We start from the raw sequence: 21170 nt of genomic DNA, 5'->3' as shown, positions 1-21170 counted from the left end.
TTTTTTTATTTTTTAAATTTTATTTTTGACATCATAATCATAATAATTTAAAAACATAAAAAAATTTTATTTAAATTAAAATAATTCAAAATTCAATGAAATGTCAAGTCAACAATGGCCTCAAATATAGCCTGAGAAAAAAACAAATTATGTCCAAAACACGGGTTACTTTTTAAATGATAGTGCTCAACATTGCAAGTTTGCAATTGAATCCAATTTATTTTTTGGTTGAAAAGTATTTTTATAAATATTTGAATTTTTTTATTTTAAATTAATTTTTTTAATAATTTTAAATTATTTTAATATGTTGATATTAAAATTAATTTTTAAAATAAAAAATATATTATTTTAATATATTTTAAAACAAAAAAATTATTTTTAAAAATAATAAGAATGTGAGCCCTCATAAGAGATTTTAAAGGTTAAACTCTACTGGTATACATAACAAAGCGTACGTTTCAAGAAGAATATTTTATAATTTATTTTTGTTGGGTTTTATACATAGACAAAGGTTAAAAAACAATTATAAAAGGTTAAGGAAATACTAGCTTAATTAATTAGATTTTAAATTTTTTTTCTAAAAATTATCAATTTGAGTCTCATAAATTTCAGAATTATTAAAAATTTATATAATTATTAACTTTTGAATCCATAAAATTAATAAAATTATAAACAAATTAATTAAAACATTCACATTAATTAAAAAAAATCCACTTTATTCTTCTTCGTCGTCAGAGGCCAAATCTCATGCTATACATACATACAAACAGTGATAAAATAAAGCTATCATGGATTCTCTAGTAGAAAACTTTCAAATATTAAATATAAATGAATTGTACGTTTTAAGAGGCATCTTTTATAACTTGCTTTTAATGTTATTCGTTCATGATAAAGGAAATAAGAGGAGAATTTTGGACATAAAATTCTCTGAAGACATCCCTTGTGTTCACTTCACCGAGACAAAACAGAATTATATATATATATATATATATATATAGTTGGATTTCAAAGAATCAATCTTCTCTCTTGGAAATCAGTATAAATTCCCAAGAAATTGTTCATTTGCTGGAGGATTAGCGTATTCTATTCGCCACATGCAGTGGATCTTATTTAGAGTATGTTTGGAATTATGATAGGAATTGTAATTTAAAATATTTTTTTTTTTAGAAATGCATTAAAATAAAATAAAAATTATTTTTTAAAAATTATTTTTGACATCAACATATCAAAAAAATCTGAAAATATAAAAAAATTCATTTTAAACAAAAAAAATTAAAATTTAAGGGAATGCGGTTTGCATCGTATTTCCAAACACACCTTTAATAACATGGTTGGTAGCATGTTCTTGTAATTTTTTAGTTTTTTTTTAGATTAATTTTTTTATATTTTTAAATTGTCTTGTTGTGTTAATATCAAAAATAAATTTTTTAAAATAAACAAATATATTTTTAAAAAATATTTTCAAATAAAAAATAATTTTAAAAAAACTACCATCACACGCTAACCAACAAGCTCATAGTAAGAGCATCTCCAATAAAAAATGCTATTTTAAAAAGCTAAAATAATAAAATAACATTTTAAATAGTATAAATATAGCTTTTTTTACCATATATATTCCAATAAAAAAAATCATTTGAAGAGCCAATTATATTGGAGTAGAAGAAGTAAGTGTTTTACTATTTCTTAACAAGTTTAATGTTTTTTTTACATAGCTACATTTAATTGGTATATTTTTTTAATAGCCCCACTTTGTTGGTTTTGGTTTTTTTGAGAGATATGTAGAAATAGTATTTATGGAAGAGAAAAGGCATTTTAATATTTTGTTTAATTCTTTCTTTAAAATGTGCAAAATAAACATAGAAGAGCCAAAATAATATTTTTTAATATTTGGCTTTTTATTTTGCACATCCATTGGAGGAGATGCTCTAAGGTCCATTTCAAATAATTCTCCACCTTCTCATAGGAAATATATTTTATTTTATTTTATTAATAACATATGAAAGGACGATCTCATGGTGTTAAGTGAATAAGAATATGCTCGTATCATATTCTTTTTTTGGCCCAACTTGCTTGCAAGCACATAATGTCATAATAATATTCCATAGAAATGTGGAATATTTGCAGTGATGGCCATGCTTGAACTCTCATTTTCCATCTTCATCGCATGACAATATTATATTCGCCTTGATTGACTTGCCAAGCTTGGAATGCTAGTCGTGCTTCCGTGCATCTCTATTTATTATTAATTAAATTACTATTTTTTATTATAGACAAAAAAAAAAAAGATAAATAACAAAAACCCTCTCCCACGTATCCAATATGCAAGTTGGTAACTGTAAGTAAAACTCAAGCCCATCATATACACAGTCCAAGTGATGGAATCAATATAAATAAACAGAAAGGATATCGATGAAAATCATTAAGCCGGTTTCAAACAAAAAAAAAAAAATGGAATTGAAAATAAAAATTTATGTAAAAAAATAAACTCTAAAACCAAGACGGATATTAATATAGGATAAGCTATTAAACTCATGAGTTGGATCATGAAGATGATATTATCCCGTCGAGAAAAAATACAAAACCAAATTTTCAACCAACACCAAGTGGAAGGATGAAAAATGTAAAAAAAAAAAAAAATTTATAAAAAAAACCTAAAACAAAAATAAAATAATAATTAAAATATTGATGATCAAATTTGATACTAAAATTGAAGGATAAGCCTATATTTTTTGATTGAATAATAAAATTAAAAATAAAATTCAATTTCACAAAAAGATTGAAAATAAAAAATAGTAATTAAAAAAATAAAGAACTGATTTAAAAAATAAAATAAAAGGATATCCTTAATTTTTTGTTTGAAGAGTAAAATTAAAAAGACCCTTAAATTTTACAAAAGGACCCATAACAAAAACTTAGCAATAAAAAAAATAAAGATTGTATTTGAAATAATAATAAATTGACAGAATAATTCGAGGTTTGTTTTTCTCCAGCAAGCACGAATTCAAATGATAAAAGTGAAAAAAAAAACCATAAAAAGGATAATATGCGCCTCCTCGTATGGAAAAGGACAATGTTGCCTTTAAATCCACCATAAAAGGCGCGGTTTGATGAGCTGCACGCGCCACTAGAGTGTTATAGCCTCTTTTACTTTCTAATTTGTGTATTACATGAGCTAGCCAATCTTACATTGTGCAATAATTAAAACTCTTTTTATTTGTTTTGATATCAATTTTGATTCATAAAGTTCTAATTGTTTTAAATAAGTAAAATTTAAAAATATTTAGACAAATCAAGCTATGAATCTTTCCCCTACATTATGAGACCCCAATATCTAGAAAACCATAATAAAAAATTTAATAAATTCTCGTGCAACCCAGTTTTTAATAGGACAAAGTTAAAAAAAACACAATAATTTTTAAAGTATCAACAAAGCTTTAATTACTACAAAAAAAAAAATTATTTTGTAAAATTAAACATTTATAGAGCAACATAATATTTCATCGACACTCGAGGTTTGCATATGTAAACGAAAAAAACAACCCCGCAAAGCTCAAACTCACGTGATTGCAATGTCAATGGGCTAATTTTTTTTTTATAAAAAAAAAACTGAAGAACCAGAACATAAATTACTAAAGGAGCAAAAAAAAAAAAAAAAAACAGAAGAAAAAGAAACCACTGTGGATTATTGTTATAATCCACAATGATTAGCAAGCGAGTGTATAGTAATTTCACCAGGAGACTTAGTTTTTTTCTATAATTGTAATTTTACGTCTTCTTTTTTTCTTCAATAAAACAAGTTAATGGATCCAGTAAAGGTGACTGAGGATAGGAGGGGCAAGTTCTTGGTGCCTTTAATGCCTTGCGCTGTTGCGCAGCAATTCTATTTTGTATGTTTGAAAATTTAATTATAATTATTTTTTAAATAAATTTTTACTTAAAAATATTTTTTTATTTTTTAAAAAATTATTTTTAATATCAGTACATTAAAATAATTTTAAAAAATTAAAAATTTATTAATTTAAAAAAAATTAATTTTTTTTCAAAAACGTTTTTAAACATAAAATAAACAAAAAAGTCATATATATATATATATATACTAGAAGAGATAAGGTTGAAATTAATATCATGTGATGGAGTTGCGTCTCAATATGTTTTTTCAAGGTGTAATTATCCAGTCTTGGTGTGATTTTATGCGCGTTGACTTTGTTATATGAAATTGATGAATCATTACTAGCCTAGGATGTTATTCTTATCTCAGTGAATAATAAAACTGTTTAATATATAACTTTATTATATTCAAAATATTTTTTAAAAACATCATATTTCTTCCTGTAATTTTGCTGTGTATTAATTATTTTTATTATCCATAAATTAATAAAAAATAAATGCATTGTTTTGTTCTAAGGATGTTTCTAAACAATAATAGAAAGGACTAATATGTAACTCTTTATTTTTAAAAATAAAAATAAAAATAATTCATTTATTATTTGAATTTGTTTTTTTCATTAATATGTGAATATTTATCTTTGGGTTTTATTTTGAGACATCCTCCCTTGACGTGGTGAGCGATTTTAAGCTAGATCGACATGATTTATATAAGTTCATTCAAGCGTGAGTAGCAATATTCAGACCTATATATATATGCAAGAATATGAACCTTCATCATTAAAAAACAACACACAAAAGAGAATTTACATTAGATATAATATTTTAGATTAATTTTATCTTTTATTTAGCATAACTAATCATTTATTTATAACATCTGAAATATTAATTAGAATTTTCTAGTTATTATAAAAATTAAATAGCAGCTTTTTATTATTTTTACTTTTAGTAATCATAATAAACTCATTGAGATGTCCTAGCAACATAAAAAAAAACGTACACTTAAATCATCTGAAGAGGAAATTAATCTTTAATCAACGTTACTTGCCATCAAAATAAAATAAAATAACTCTACTGGTCAAGATATCACATGCTTCAACTAATATATAAATACTATGGAAAATCTTATTTGACAGCCATAATATGTCATGCATTTTTATATAATTGAGAACCCCACAAAAATGATTACATAAAACAAGTCTGACTCGTTAAAAGACAGGAAATGGAGAGAGTGGTGGCGAAGACGTGTGGATATATAAAAACTTTACTTCTCATACAATGCAACCCTCGCACGATTTCAAAGGCAGGCGGAGACATTCCATTCGCTGGACTTTCCACCCAACCTTATCTTCTTTATTTTTATTTTTTTACAATATTACCCAAATACAGTATAAGGTTAATTAGTATTCATATTAGTATAATGATGATTTTATATTTTTAATCCAGAGAAATATTGTAATTTTATATTATTTCTTAGTTGTTGTTAAATTTTCAGGGAATAATTAGATCTTTTCATATTTTTATAACATGATAAAATTATTCAATTACTTTTAAAAGAAAAAAATATTGACATCTAGGACTTTTTATTTTTTAAAACATAATAAAATAACTAAATTATCAATTAGAATCAAGAATTTTTTAACTTGGGTCTAGGAACTTTTTTGCATTTTCATCCTTGTTGATTGTAGGAATGATTTAATATTTTAATAAATATAAAATATTATTTTAAAATCAATCAAATTTATTTAACTTAAAAAATAATCTTCATCACAGATTTTTCTTATTTTTTAAACAGTGACGTTGACTCAACATTTATTTTTATATATAAAAACAAATCTTAACTGGCTTATCACATAACGCCGGCCACCTGGAAACTAATTAAATAAAAAAAAATTATATTATATTTTGTCTACAACAGTGACAAGACTTGCGATTAAATAACCCCTCCCTCTCTCTCTCTCTCTCTCTTATATATATATATATATATATATAGAGAGAGAGAGAGAGAGTTTGATTCATAAAATAAAATAAAAATTCTATCATTTTTGTTAATTTAAAAATAAGATAATAATATTGAGGAGTGAAAGCAATTGTAATATGAGAATTATATTGATCCTTAATTTAATTAAGTTTTAAATTTATTTTTTAAAAGTTATTAATTCGGGTTTTATAAATTTTAGAACTAGTAAAAGATTATATAATTATTAATTTCAGATATTATAAAATTAATCCAGATATATACAAACTAGCTTGATTAGTTATATTAATAATAATAATAAAAATTATAGTGTTGACAATGAAAGCAAAAATAATAATAAAAGTGAAAAATAATGAATAATTATTAGCTTACTAACACAAAATTCACGCATTCACGCTCCACCTCGACGAGATGAGACATGTATAAAGATTGGGTCAATACCAACCAAACAAATGATTATACACCTTATTTAAGGTGGCCAATCATTCTTGTTCGGTATTCATATTACAAATCTTGTCACGTTATTATATTTTGTCGAAGTAAGATAAAGAATCAGCTACCGAACATTGATTGAAAATATAATAACGTGTCCAGAGGAGTTATAGGTAGGTGATATATATAATAGTATTTGTTCAACCTCTTCTATCTAAACTTGACTGCCAATTCATCCGAAGCATCTGGATCTTCTTATTGGATAAATACTTTAGTTAGGGTTTGGTATAATTGAGTAAACCTATATTTCTAAAAATATTTGATTTTATTTTTTATTTTTTATGTGTTTTTTTAAGTTTAAGAAAAAAGGAGAGAAAATCGTCTATTTGCTACAGGTTATTTCCCAGAAGTCGAGCATTTTGACATGCAATGAGATCCACCACTTGTCCTCATCTGCGAGGCGAATGGTTAGTGGGTTTGGCTTCAATTGCTGTGGTTTTGACTTGATGTGTATGAACGTGGAAAGAAGAAAGAGGGAAATGGAGAAATTCTAAAAGAAAACTTTCCAAGTGATTCTTCTAATCATCTTACACGCCGGAAGCTGCAACTTTCCGACCTTGGATTCTTCCAATCACCCTCTTCTTCCGTCTCTCTTCTTTCTCTCCCTCCCCTACCTCATGCTTTTCTTTACTTTATGTAAAGAAGAATATTATCGGATCATCAATAAAGTGAGCTTGTTGCTTTCATATATATATAGCTGTTGCTTTCACTCTGCTATATTTCAATTTCATGGAGCCCAGTGCTCACTGCATGATTCTTCTGTCACTCTCATCATCTTGACATGCCATTAGCAAATCATTAATTGTTGATTGTGTGGTAAAATCTTTGCCTATAAAGTCATAAGCCCTAAAGTTCACTGGTTGTAGAAGGACTTGATTTCTTAAGATCGACCAGCTTGCTGTTTAGACGCCAGGTTCTTTGTATTGCATCTGGTTCTTCACCGGGCTAATGCTGTTTCATTCCCTTTTTCTGAACTTGTCCCTTCATGGGGGAGAAGAAAGGACCCATCACGTTATTTGTTAAGTTTCTACAAGACCATGCTATATTAAATGATAAAATAGCTTTTTAAATAATATAAAATATAATTTTTTTAATTATATACATTCCAACTATAAAAAGTTATTTATAAGAACCAATTATATGTTAATATATTTTATGTTAAATTAATTTTAATATAATTATATAATTAATTTAGATATTTTATATATAATATAATTATGATGTTATTAATTATATAATTAATATGAGTAATTTATAAAAGTAATATAAAATTAATGAAGTCATAAAGTTAAAAGATATAATTTAAAATTTATTTATATGAATATTTTTAATTTTTAGTTTTATATGTTAATGTTAAAAATTTAATTTTTTAAAAGTAAATTCAAATTCAAACTTTGAAAAAAACCGCCATTTTTTTATAAAAAAATTCAAGCTTTGAAAAATTGACCGCCAACATTTTAAATTTTTTAAAAAATAATCGTCAATATTCTAAGATTTCAAAATTTGTTGAAAAAATAATCATCTATAAATATTCTCATATACATTAACATTTTTTCTCATCATTTTCTTCTCTCCAATCTTTATTATATTTCATTAAAATTCATCATGAATCATTCTAATTTTAATTTTTATAATGCTTTTGATTTTGATGATGACACTCTTGTGTTCGCTTTTCAAGTTACTACCGTTGTGGTTTGCTGAAGAAGAATCAAATAATCAAGAGCGGAGAATAGGGTATCGTGACTCTATTTTTTATCACAATATTGTTAATCGTAATAGAAAGGAAGGTGCGTTAAGGTTATATAATGATTATTTTGCTGAAAATCCTAAATTCACTTATAGTCAATTCCGAAGAAGATTTAGGATAAGTTGTCGCCTTTTTCTTCGGATCGCAAATGCAGTGGAAGCTCATAATCCATATTTTAAACAAAGGACAAATGCTCTTAGTGTTCTTGGTTTATTTTGCCTTCAAAAGGTAACTGCAGCTCACAAAATACTTGCATATGGTATTTTTGTATATCTTATTGATGAATATCTTCGAATTAGAGAAACCATTGTGATAGAAAGTCTTAGAGCTTTCATCAAAGCAATCATAGAAGTTTTTGGTGATTGGTATCTAAAGGCACCAAACGAGGTCGATATTTGTCGATTATTATCAATTGAAGAGCAACGTGGATTTTCAGGGATGTTCTGGAGCATTGATTATATGCATTGGAAATGGAAGAAATGCCCAATTACATGGCATGGAATGTATATTGGTCATTGTTGTGAACCAACTATAATTCTAGAGGCGGTGGCTTCACAAGATCTTTAGATGTGACATGCCTTTTTTGGAATGCTTGGATCATTAAATGACATTAATGTTCTTGATCGGTCACCTATCTTTGTTACACTTGCTGAAGGTTGTACTACTCTTCTCAATTATAAAATTAATGGGCATGAATATATAATAGGATACTATTTAGCAGATGTGATTTATCCTAATTGGTCAACCTTTGTTAAGACAATCCAAAGGCCATTAGGAGTAAAGAGAAAATATTTTGCAAGTAAGATTCTACAAGAAAGGATGTGGAGCGGGCATTTGGGGTGCTCCAATCTCGTTTTGCAATTGTATGTAGACCTGTTCGATACTAGGATGAAGAAACGCTTGCAAATATTATGAAAGCTTGCATAATAATGCATAATATGATTATTGAGGATGAAGGAGCAATGAACCTTGGATTTAACCATGAACGTGAAATCAATTCCTTTATATCAGTGTCACGTGATGAAATACCAGAACTACATGATTTTCTTCAAACTCGTAATCGAATCAGGGATAGAGCAACTAGCTCTCAACTACAAGAAGATTTGATTGAACATTTATAGGAACAATATGGCAACAAGTAGAATCATTAGATTTGAACTTCTTATGTCATCATAAGTTTCAAGTTTTTTTTTTTCATTATGGTTGTTGCTTGACCGCTTTTTATGATCGGCTTGTTTTAACTCGCAAGTGCACGAGTGTGCGATGTAGCAATTAACTCGGTAAGATCGAGGTCATATCCACAGAGAGCTAGATCTGGAAAATAAGCTAGGTAACAACAAAAAAAACTCAAGAGAAATTAAATTAACAATAACTTGGTTGAAAATAATTGATGGATTTGTTTTCAAAGATGAAAAAGTGTAAATAGATTTTTAAAAGACAAGAAAAAGTAAGTCTTGGTCCAAATCAATTTTAATGGTGATGTATTGGTGATTTCTTCAACATATATAAGATAACTCAACCAAATATCAACGATGGTGATATTAGATCGGAAGATATTACAATGAAGTTTAAATTGATGAAGATTAATTATTGCTTAAGAATGAACAAGTACTTTCAAATTAAGTAAGACATTGAATCAAGCAATCTCTATACCAAAACTAAGGTTTGTGCATAAAAATTCAAGATTATAACATTACCTAAATGATTTCTAAAATTTCTTTGCAATAATAAAACATTCATGAAGAAAATGAGAAGATAAACATTAAGATTCATTTATATCTTAAAGAACTCACCTCAATCACCATCATCCTTGATTTGGATCCAAGAAAGAGATTAGCCAACCATGATTATATGTAAGAACACTTGAATAAACATGAAATAACTTGAATCAAACTGAAATAATAAGTTTTACAAACTAAAGAACCGAAATCTACAAAGAAGAACACAACAGAATTTCAGTAAAAATTCGGACACAAATCTGACTCTAAATTTGGACAGCAATTCGACCCTCTTAGAAGCCTCCCCTGGAGATGGCTATTAGAGACATATTTATAGGCAATTCTATGAGCTTTCCAGATCATTAAAGAACAGCTCATTTGGACATCTGAGTCAAAAGTTATGGGCAAAACACCGAAAGATGTTCTGGAAAATTAAATCAGGCCAGCTTGGAGAACACTTTGGTGCACGTTTTTCTTCCTCCTTTATGAGCTGTTTCTTTCTTCTTGTTGACCCAAAATAATGTCACAATGTCCCCTCCAGCTTTCCATCCATGTGCTTGCCCTCTTGAATCAATTAATTGCCCAAAATAAATCAAATATTATTTGTTGTGTGGACATGTAAGATCATGGATTGTGCTTGGGCTGATTTGGAGGCTGATTTGGGGGCTGATTTGGGGTTGGATTTAAACATCAAATAAGTATACAATTGTACCTATTATTTGGGCTAAGATTGACATTGAAACCTTGAGTGTTTGATGGTTGAAGTTTGCACACAACAACATAAGGTAAGTTTGGGCTTGAAATGGATCATATGATATTCTTTTCTAGAATTGGAAAATAATTGATTTTTTGGGCAAATTTGGAGCACTTATTTGAACCAAGATTTGCTTCAATCTTCAACTAAATTTCTCTTCAATTCTTTGTTCTGAATTCCGACGTTGAATTTTCTGAAATAATTCATTTAAGCTCCAAAAACCTATCGAAACATTAAAAGAAACTTCATTACTAAAAAGCACATCACTTATTATAAAAACCCAAATAAAAACAATAAATACATATGTAAAATAAAAGACTTAATGATACTTTTGATGCACAATCACACCCCCCAACTTAGATTTTGCTAGTCCTCAAGCAAAACAAAACATAAAACCTTTAAAATAAAAACAATAATAATAACATAATTAGGCTCGACTCATCACACTTAAATGACCTATCATGCAAACATTGGTATCTTTAACTTGGTGCACACAATAGCAAATAAAGAAAAATAAGCATACTCACATTCTCTAAGTCAAACATCCATACAAAATTCCAAATTCAATCGTATTTATCATGCAACCAACATAATTGATTCACGTGAAAACTCAACTTGTAATCTTCCCTTTTCACTACTACAAACAAGGTAGCAAACTAAAGAAATATCTATATATATTTTTTCCCTTTTTTTTTTTTTTTTTTTTTTTTTTTTTTTTGAAGATATTATTTATTCTTTTTCTTTAAGTGGTCACTTCCCTTTTGACGCGAATACAAACATTTGTGATGAATGCACCCGGTTACTCACAAAGTCACAAACTTAAAGTGCTTTGCATACTCATATTTCAAGCTGCCTTTTGACGTAAAGATAAACATTTGTGATGAATACCCCTAGTTACTGAACAACTCAAAACATTGGAGTAGATAGAACTTTGTACACATTTATTTATTTATTTGTGTAATAATTATTACTTTATTTACTTAAACCTTGTTTAGGACTAGATCAAAAGGGATAATCACAAGTAAAGCATCACACTCATCTTTCATGCATAATCGCACAACTCACACAACTTTTACAAGGAAAGATGTACTTCAATAATCTTTTAAAAAAAGTATGCTATATCTTGCTTTATAAGATATTATCTATCCCAAATTAAAGCATGCAATGTTCAACACAATAATAAATCCAAAAATGTAATGTTGATCCTAAACAAGTCTCATTCACATTCGAATGCAATTTTTTTTTTTTTTTTTTTTTTTAAACAAGCATGGTTATCTCAAGCATTCAACATAATCAAATATCTAAAATTAAGTTTTACATTATCCTCAATAAAAAAAAGAAAGAGAAGAAAAGTATAACGATTAGAAAACTGTTACTCCCCTTTTGTTTTCAAGGATGAATGTCTGATTGACTTGGACATGAGCTGACTTCTTGCTTGATTTTTTTTTTTAACCTGCATATCACAACTAAAAGAAAACATTGATTTTTTTTTTATTTTTTATTTTTTTGTGAAAATAAAGAACCTCACACCCCCCAACTGAAAATTATGCATTGTCCCTAATGCATGAACAAGAAAATATAAGAGATGGAAGAAAGAAATAAAAATGAAAATGAAAAATAAAATAAAAATAAAAACTCATTACTTCTGATACTACAATGGTATTGGATCTTCAAGATCCAATTTCTCAACTTCAGCCACAACGTTTTCAAGATAAAGTTTCAATCGATGACCATTTTACTTTGAAAAACATTTCCATTCGTAGGATTTTCTACCTCAAATGCACCATGCTCAGAGATGGATTTAATCACAAATGGACCAATCCATTTTGTCCTCAACTTCCCAGGAAAGAGATGTAATCGTGAATTATACAAGAGAACCTTTTGACCAACATGAAAGGATTTTCTAAAATATGTTTATCATGCAAAGCTTTCATCTTATGTTTTTGAAATTTTTGCATTTTCAAATGCATCATTTCTCAGCTCCTCTAATTCATCCAATTGAAGCTTTCTATTTTTTTTCAACCTCGTTTTCATTGTCATTGAATTGCCGGATGGCCCAATATGCACGATGCTCAATCTCAACAGGGAGATGACAAGGTTTTCCATAAACTAGCCTATAAGGAGACATTCCTAAAGAGGTCTTGTAAGCAGTGCGATATGCCCACAAAGCATCAACTAGTCGTAGGGACCAATCCTTACGGTTTGGATTGACTGTTTTCTCTAAAATGTTCTTGATCTCCCTATTTGCCAACTCAGCTTGGCCACTAGTCTGTGGGTGATATGGGGTACTGACCTTGTGAATTACACCATATTTTCTCATCAACATCCCAACGGGCTTGTTACAAAAATGCTTTCCCCCATCACTAATCATAGTCCGGGGCATGCCAAAACGAGAGAAAATATTTTCTTTCAAGAATTTGACAACAACTCGATGGTCATTGGTGCGAGATGCAATGGCCTCCACCCATTTAGACACATAATCAACAGCTACAAGGATGAAGTGGTAGCCAAATGAACTTGGAAAAGGTCCCATGAAATCAATCCCCCAACAATCAAATATTTCCAAAACAAGAATGGGGTTAAGGGGCATCATGTTACGCCTAGTGAGGTTACCTAGTCGTTGGCATCGGTCACATGCAACACAGAAGGCATGGACATCTTTGAACATAGTGGGCCAATAAAAACCACATTGCAAGATCTTGGCAGTGGTTTTCTTGGAAGAGAAATGCCCACCACAGGCTAATGCATGACAAAAATTAATGACACTTGGAATTTCATGATCAGGGATGCACCGCCTAACAATTTGGTCAGGGCAATATTTTAAATAGGTAGGGGTCATCCCAAAAAAAAGTTACGCACGTTGCGCAAGAATTTTTGTTTATCAAGTTTAGACCAATGAGAAGGAATCTGACTTGTGGCTAGGTAATTTGCTATGTCAGCATACCATGGAGAGCCAATGTAGGAAACAGTACCTGCACAAAATAAATTTTCATCAGCAAAGAATTCATTATTGGAGATTCATCAGTTGTGGTCTCATAGCTTGAAAGACGGGACAAATGATCAGCCACTACATTCTCTACTCCCTTTTTATCTCGAATTTCAAGGTTAAACTCTTGGAGTAGGAGGATCCATCGAATCAAACGTGGCTTGGCATCCTGTTTTGTGAGCAAGTATTTCAATGTTGCATGATCAGTGAAAACAATAACAAGAGATCCAACCAAATAAGACCTGAACTTGTCTAATGCAAAGACCACAGCTAATAGTTCTTTTTCGGTTGTAGTGTAATTCAATTGAGCATCATTCAAAGTCTTGCTAGCATAATAAATGACATGAGGCTTCTTATCTTTTCTTTGCCCTAAAACAGCCCCAACCGCAAAATCACTAGCATCACACATCAGTTCAAATGGTAAAGACCAATCAGGAGCTTGCATGATTGGTGCAGTGGTCAACAACCCTTTTAAGCTTTTCAAAAGCTTCTTGACATTTTGATGTCCAATCAAATTGGACATCTTATGACAACAAGTTACACAATGGTTTGGCAATGGTACTAAAAGAATGAATGAATCTTCGATAGAAACCAGCGTGTCCTAAAAAGGATCTCACATCTTTCACTGTTCTAGGGGTAGGTAATTTTTGAATGACTTCAACTTTTGACTTATCCACCTCTATCCCTTTTGAAGAAACAATGTGACCTAAGACAATGCCATGTGTCACCATAAAATGACACTTCTCCCAATTAAGTACAAGATTGCTCTCTTCACATCTTTCAAGAACTTTTTCTAAATGCATTAGACACAACTCATAAGAATCCCCATAAACTGAAAAATCATCCATGAAAACTTCCAAAAAAATTTTCCACCATGTCACTAAAGATACTCATCATACACCTTTGAAAAGTGGCTGGTGCATTACACAAGCCAAAAGGCATTTTTCTATAAGCATAGGTACCAAAAGGACAAGTGAAAGTGGTTTTTTCTTGGTCTTCTAAAGAAATCTCAATTTGGTTGTAACCTGAGTATCCATCAAGAAAACAATAGAAAGCTCTTCCGGCTACTCTTTCAAGCACTTGGTCTAAAAATGGAAGCGGAAAAATGGTCCTTCCTGGTCACCATGTTCAACTTACGATAATCAATGCACATACGCCATCCAGTTTGGATTCTAGTTGGTACTAGCTCATTATTTTCATTCTTCACTACCGTGACTCCAGATTTTTTAGGAACAACTTGGGTTGGACTAACCCATTTTGAGTTTGCAATGGGGTAAATGATACCCGCATCAAGCAGTTTAAGCACTTCACCTCTCACTACTTCCTTCATGTTTGGGTTCAGTCGTCTTTGCATTTGCCTCACAGATTTAGCCTCTTCTTCAAGATAAATTCTATGTGTACATAAAAGAGGGCTAATTCCTTTCAAGTCAGTGATTGTCCACCCAATTGCTTTCTTGTGTTTTCTCACCACTCTCAAAAAGTTCTTGTTCCTGCTCTATGCTAAGTTTTGATGAAATCACAATAGGATATGATTCATCTTCCCCTAGAAATGCATACTTAAGATCACTCGTGTAAAGGCTTCCTTTCTGGTTTATAAGGTCGGACAAGAGATGCCTCCACTTTCACTTGGGGTGAAATCAAAGGCTCAAACGATGGGGTCCATTGACCTATTGACATAATAGGCATTGGATCCAGATAAGTCTCGAGTTCTTTTACTTCCTCATCAACACATTCCAAAGAATAAAGTCTTTCATCATGAATTAAAGTTCTTTCCAATGGATCCTTTACCCATTCTCTCTCAAAAGTGTTCTTGACAAATTGTTTGGATCAAATCTACCTCTCTAATGTCCTCATGTTCACAAATTTGTTTTGGAGACATTGAATATGTTCATCTCCACAGTCATATTCCCAAAAGACAATTTCATCACCCCATTCCTACAGTTAATTAAAGCATTGGATGTAGCTAGGAAAGGTCTACCTAAGATGACTGGGATGGGAGCATTAGAACCTTGAATAGGTGCGGTGTCTAACACTACAAAATCAACAGGAAAGTAGAATTTATCTACTTGGACCAACACATCCTCAACAATACCCCTAGGAATCTTGATTGACCTATCAGCTAATTGAAGGGTGATTCGAGTAGGCTTGATTTCTCCTAAACCTAACTGTTCGTAAACAGTGTAGGGTATCAAATTCACACTTGCTCCTAAATCCAACAAAGCTTGGTCTATCTTATGACTTCCAATAATGCATGAAATGGTAGGACAACCAGGATCTTTGTATTTGGGAGGGGTCTTAAACTGGATGATGGCACTAGCATGCTCAGTTAGAAAGGCTCTTTCTTTCACATTCAATCTCCTTTTGACTGTGCATAAGTCCTTAAGGAACTTTGCATAAGATGGACTTGTTTAATTGCATCAAGGAGTGGAATGTTGACTTTCACTTGTTTGAAACAATTCATAGATTTCCGAGTTCACAAGATCATGTTTAGGTTTCCCTAAACCTCTGTGGAAATGGTGCTCTAGGAACAAATTCTAAATCACTCACTTTGACTCTAATTTTTCTTGAATCATCTCCTTTCTCACTCATCTCTTTTCTCATTTATCTCGCCTTCTTTGTCACTCAAACTCTCATTTGTCACTTGTGTTTTTGATTCCCTCTTCACTCTCCCTAGATTTCTCCTCCACAATACCTTTAGGAATCCCAAAACCTATAGCTTTGTCAACAATCTTTCCACTTCTAAGGGTAGTGATGGCTTGGACTTGTTCATGGTTTGAAGGTTCACCAAGTGAAGATTCACTCATGTGTACCTGACCTCTAGGATTTGGCATTGGTTGAGCTGGGATCTTTCCCTTCTCTTGAATGCTTAGTGATTGAGTCAACTTGGTTAGTTGACTTCGAATGTCATCTAAGGTCCTATTGGTCTGGTCTTGAAATTTGTAAGCTTGGTTGTTGATTCCTCCTTGTGTTTGCATGAATTGTGTTGAAGAGTATCCTCTAGGGATCTCTTATGAGGTGGTTGGTACGTGTTTATGTGTGGGAGCATGAAATGGTTTGGGGTGGAGGTTGAAATGTTTGAGGTACTGAAGAGCCCTCATTTCTCCATCCAAAATTTGGGTGGTTCCTCCATCCAGGATTATAGGTCTCAGAGTAGGGATTGCCTACTTGGTTTGAAAATGGCTTTCTAACATTACTTGAATCAGAAGTTTGGCCATATAGCACTTCCCTTGAAGGCTGGAATGGTAGGACACTCAGTTGTCCTATGCCCTTTGCTCTCACAAACAACACAACTTTCCTCTTGTTGTTCACTCATGACATGCACTTTTTAATCTCAAGAGACTCTACTTTCCTAGCCAATGAGGCTAATCTAGCATTAAGATCATCAGTCTCTTTTAATTGGAACTTCCCACTTGAATGAGAAATGGTGTTTCTAGACTCAACATGAAGTGGGAGAGAAGTCTCCCATTGCTTTGTGTTTTCAGCCAATTGATCAAAAAAATCGAAGGCTTCACTTGGTTCTTTGTCATAAAAACTCACCATTACACATGGTTGACACTAGCTTTTTAAAATCTGCGGTAAGAGAGTCGTAGAAGAAACTCACTAACCTCCACATCTCAAAACCATGGTGGGGGCATGCATTTAACAAGTCTTTGAACCTTTCCCAAGCTTGGTGAAATGACTCATTTGGACTACAAGAAAAATTCATCATTTGACGTTGTAAGGCTGCCGTCCTATGAGTGGGAAGTATTTTTTCAAAAATTCAGCTTGCATTTCTCTCCATGTACCTATAGACCTAGGACGTAAGGAGTTTTAGCCAAAGCTTGGCTTTATCCTTTAGAGAGAATGGGAACAATTTAAGCCGAATAGTTTCCTCAGTGCATGTTCTATCAATAAAAGTATTACATACCTCTTCAAAGTCCTTAATGTGTATGTATGGATTTCAGAATCCATACCGTGAAATGTGGGAAGAAGTTGAATCATGCCCGGTTTCAAATTGAAAGCTTGTTGGTTAAGAGGCAAGATAATACACGAAGGTTGTACTTTGTCTGGCCGGGTGAAGATACTCTCTAAGAGTTCGAAAATTAGGTTTGATCATTAAATTGTGGAGGTCCATTACCTTGAACACTCCCTTCACCCTCTACATCTTCAACATTAGCCATGATAAAATAATAATAATAATAATAATAATAAAATAACAATTATATGAATACGAAAGGAAAGGAGAAAAAAAACAAAAACAAAAAAAACAAAAAAAAGATTGCAAATAAAAGTAAATGAAACGTACAAGATAAAGTAATGGCTCAAAAATAAAAATACAACAAATTAAGAAATTCACTCTCCAACTAATAAACAATATTTAACAACAATAAACATTAAAAGATAAGTATAACAAGCATGAATAAAGAGGCGGTAATACCGGCCAAGCACTTCAAACAATAAATATAAAAGAAATAATAACAATAAATAACAACAAAATAAAATAAACAAGAGGCGGTAATACCGGCCAAGCACTTCAAACAATAAATATAAAAGAAATAATAACAATAAAAAACAACAAAATAAAATAAACAAGAGGCGGTAATACTGGCCAAGCACTTCAAACAATAAATATAAAAGAAATAATAACAATAAATAACAACAAATTAAAATAAACAAGAGGCGGTAAAACCGGCCTTATAATATAAACAATAAATATTAGAAACTAACTAGAATAAACAATAAAAGAAAAATGGTTGAACAAACCAAAATCCAACAATTAATAGTCCAATATCCAAAAAGTTGAGGTCAAATTTTTTTTTTTTTTTAGGCGGTAAAACCAGCCATTTGATTTTTTATTTATATGAATTTTTTTTTTATTTTTCAATAATCAAATATAAATTTGTTACCTTTGCTTGCTAGCTCCCCGGCAACGGCGCCAAAATTGCTTGACCGCTTTTTATGATCGGCTTGTTTTAACTCGCAAGTGCACGAGTGTGCGATGTAGCAATTAACTCGGTAAGATCGAGGTCATATCCACAGAGAGCTAGATCTGGAAAATAAGCTAGGTAACAACAAAAAAAACTCAAGAGAAATTAAATTAACAATAACTTGGTTGAAAATAATTGATGGATTTGTTTTCAAAGATGAAAAAGTGTAAATAGATTTTTAAAAGACAAGAAAAAGTAAGTCTTGGTCCAAATCAATTTTAATGGTGATGTATTGGTGATTTCTTCAACATATATAAGATAACTCAACCAAATATCAACGATGGTGATATTAGATCGGAAGATATTACAATGAAGTTTAAATTGATGAAGATTAATTATTGCTTAAGAATGAACAAGTACTTTCAAATTAAGTAAGACATTGAATCAAGCAATCTCTATACCAAAACTAAGGTTTGTGCATAAAATTCAAGATTATAACATTACCTAAATGATTTCTAAAATTTCTTTGCAATAATAAAAACATTCATGAAGAAAATGAGAAGATAAACATTAAGATTCATTTATATCTTAAAGAAACTCACCTCAATCACCATCATCCTTGATTTGGATCCAAGAAAAGAGATTAGCCAACCATGATTATATGTAAGAACACTTGAATAAACATGAAATAACTTGAATCAAACTGAAATAATAAGTTTTACAAACTAAAGAAACCGAAATCTACAAAGAAGAACACAACAGAATTTCAGTAAAAATTCGGACACAAATCTGACTCTAAATTTGGACAGCAATTCGACCCTCTTAGAAGCCTCCCCTGGAGATGGCTATTAGAGACATATTTATAGGCAATTCTATGAGCTTTCCAGATCATTAAAGAACAGCTCATTTGGACATCTGAGTCAAAAGTTATGGGCAAAACACCGAAAGATGTTCTGGAAAATTAAATCAGGCCAGCTTGGAGAACACTTTGGTGCACGTTTTTCTTCCTCCTTTATGAGCTGTTTCTTTCTTCTTGTTGACCCAAAATAATGTCACAATGTCCCCTCCAGCTTTCCATCCATGTGCTTGCCCTCTTGAATCAATTAATTGCCCAAAATAAATCAAATATTATTTGTTGTGTGGACATGTAAGATCATGGATTGTGCTTGGGCTGATTTGGAGGCTGATTTGGGGGCTGATTTGGGGTTGGATTTAAACATCAAATAAGTATACAATTGTACCTATTATTTGGGCTAAGATTGACATTGAAACCTTGAGTGTTTGATGGTTGAAGTTTTGCACACAACATAAGGTAAGTTTGGGCTTGAAATGGATCATATGATATTCTTTTCTAGAATTGGAAAATAATTGATTTTTTGGGCAAATTTGGAGCACTTATTTGAACCAAGATTTGCTTCAATCTTCAACTAAATTTCTCTTCAATTCTTTGTTCTGAATTCCGACGTTGAATTTTCTGAAATAATTCATTTAAGCTCCAAAAAACCTATCGAAACATTAAAAGAAACTTCATTACTAAAAAGCACATCACTTATTATAAAAAAACCCAAATAAAAACAATAAATACATATGTAAAATAAAAGACTTAATGATACTTTTTGATGCACAATCAGTTGTTATCTTTTAAGTTAATCAATCCTACTTATTGTTGTTAAGTGTTAGAAGAACTTCAAAAAAATATTATGAAATTGATACCACTTTTATAACAATATATTTAAAATAACCAAGAAATTTCTACATATTTAATTAAAAATACATTACATTAAACAATAAATCAATATAGTTAATTAAATTTAAAACCCTCTTTTTCATAATTTCTAACTTTCTATTTTAAAAATACACTGATAAAATTGGATTCAAATTAAAAATATTCATTTTTTATAATTTGTTCTTCTTTCTCAATCCTATCCAATTCTTGTTTCTCTTGACTTTGTTGAATCATTATTGCTTGTTGCTCTAACATAATTTTTCTATCTTGTTTCTTCTAATACTCAGTTTCAACTAGAGTATTCCTAAATTGTTGTAAGAGATTTGTTACAGTTACCTCCCCAACTTTATCTTTTCCTTGTTTACGTTTAAGTTGTTCATTTGCAGCCTTCTGACCAATTGGTCTATCTTGATCAATCAACGATTTACTGTCTTTTCCTAAACTAACAGAATCACTGGTAGATGGAGCTGATGAGGTCGGACTTGCATTGATATGACTTTTTTGTTTCTTGTTTGACCTTTGATGTTGACTTACACGCTCAAATTGCCATTTGCATTCTTTTATTAAGATAACCCAATAATGTTCTAATTGAAATCATTTGCTAACGCAAGAAACATATATTTGTTGAGCATCATTAATCTGGTAAAAAATTAGAGAAATTAAATAATGTTAAAATATGTATTAAATAATTTAACATGAAAATGAATAATAAAATTACCCTTGATTCTTCGATCATTCCACTTTGCTGATGATTTTCAATTTGAGTATCAAATCCAACAAATTTACCTACTTCTTTATTTATTTCTTGTCATCTACTTGAGATGCCTATTTGGGAATGATTATTCAAGTTTCCTCCATTCTCTACAAAGTAAGCATATACTCAAGCCCAGAACTGTTTTGTTTGTTGTTTAGCTCATATAATTGGAACTTTGCTTGTTTAGTCATTAATTAATTGATTAGAATCACTTGGTTGAGAG

General features: G+C 30.5%; 1 pseudogene; it reads right to left on the bottom strand.

The window, feature by feature from the left end:
- Positions 1 to 12582: 12582 nt before the first annotated feature.
- LOC118034871 (uncharacterized) lies at positions 12583 to 16364 on the bottom strand (annotated as a pseudogene).
- Between the last annotated feature and the right edge of the window lie 4806 nt (positions 16365 to 21170).

The sequence above is a fragment of the Populus alba genome, chromosome 1, assembly GCF_005239225.2.
Source record: "Populus alba chromosome 1, ASM523922v2, whole genome shotgun sequence".
NCBI classification, from domain to species: Eukaryota; Viridiplantae; Streptophyta; class Magnoliopsida; order Malpighiales; family Salicaceae; genus Populus; species Populus alba.
The sequence above is the reverse complement of the archived record's forward strand: the minus strand, read 5'-3'. Positions and strand labels throughout refer to the sequence as shown.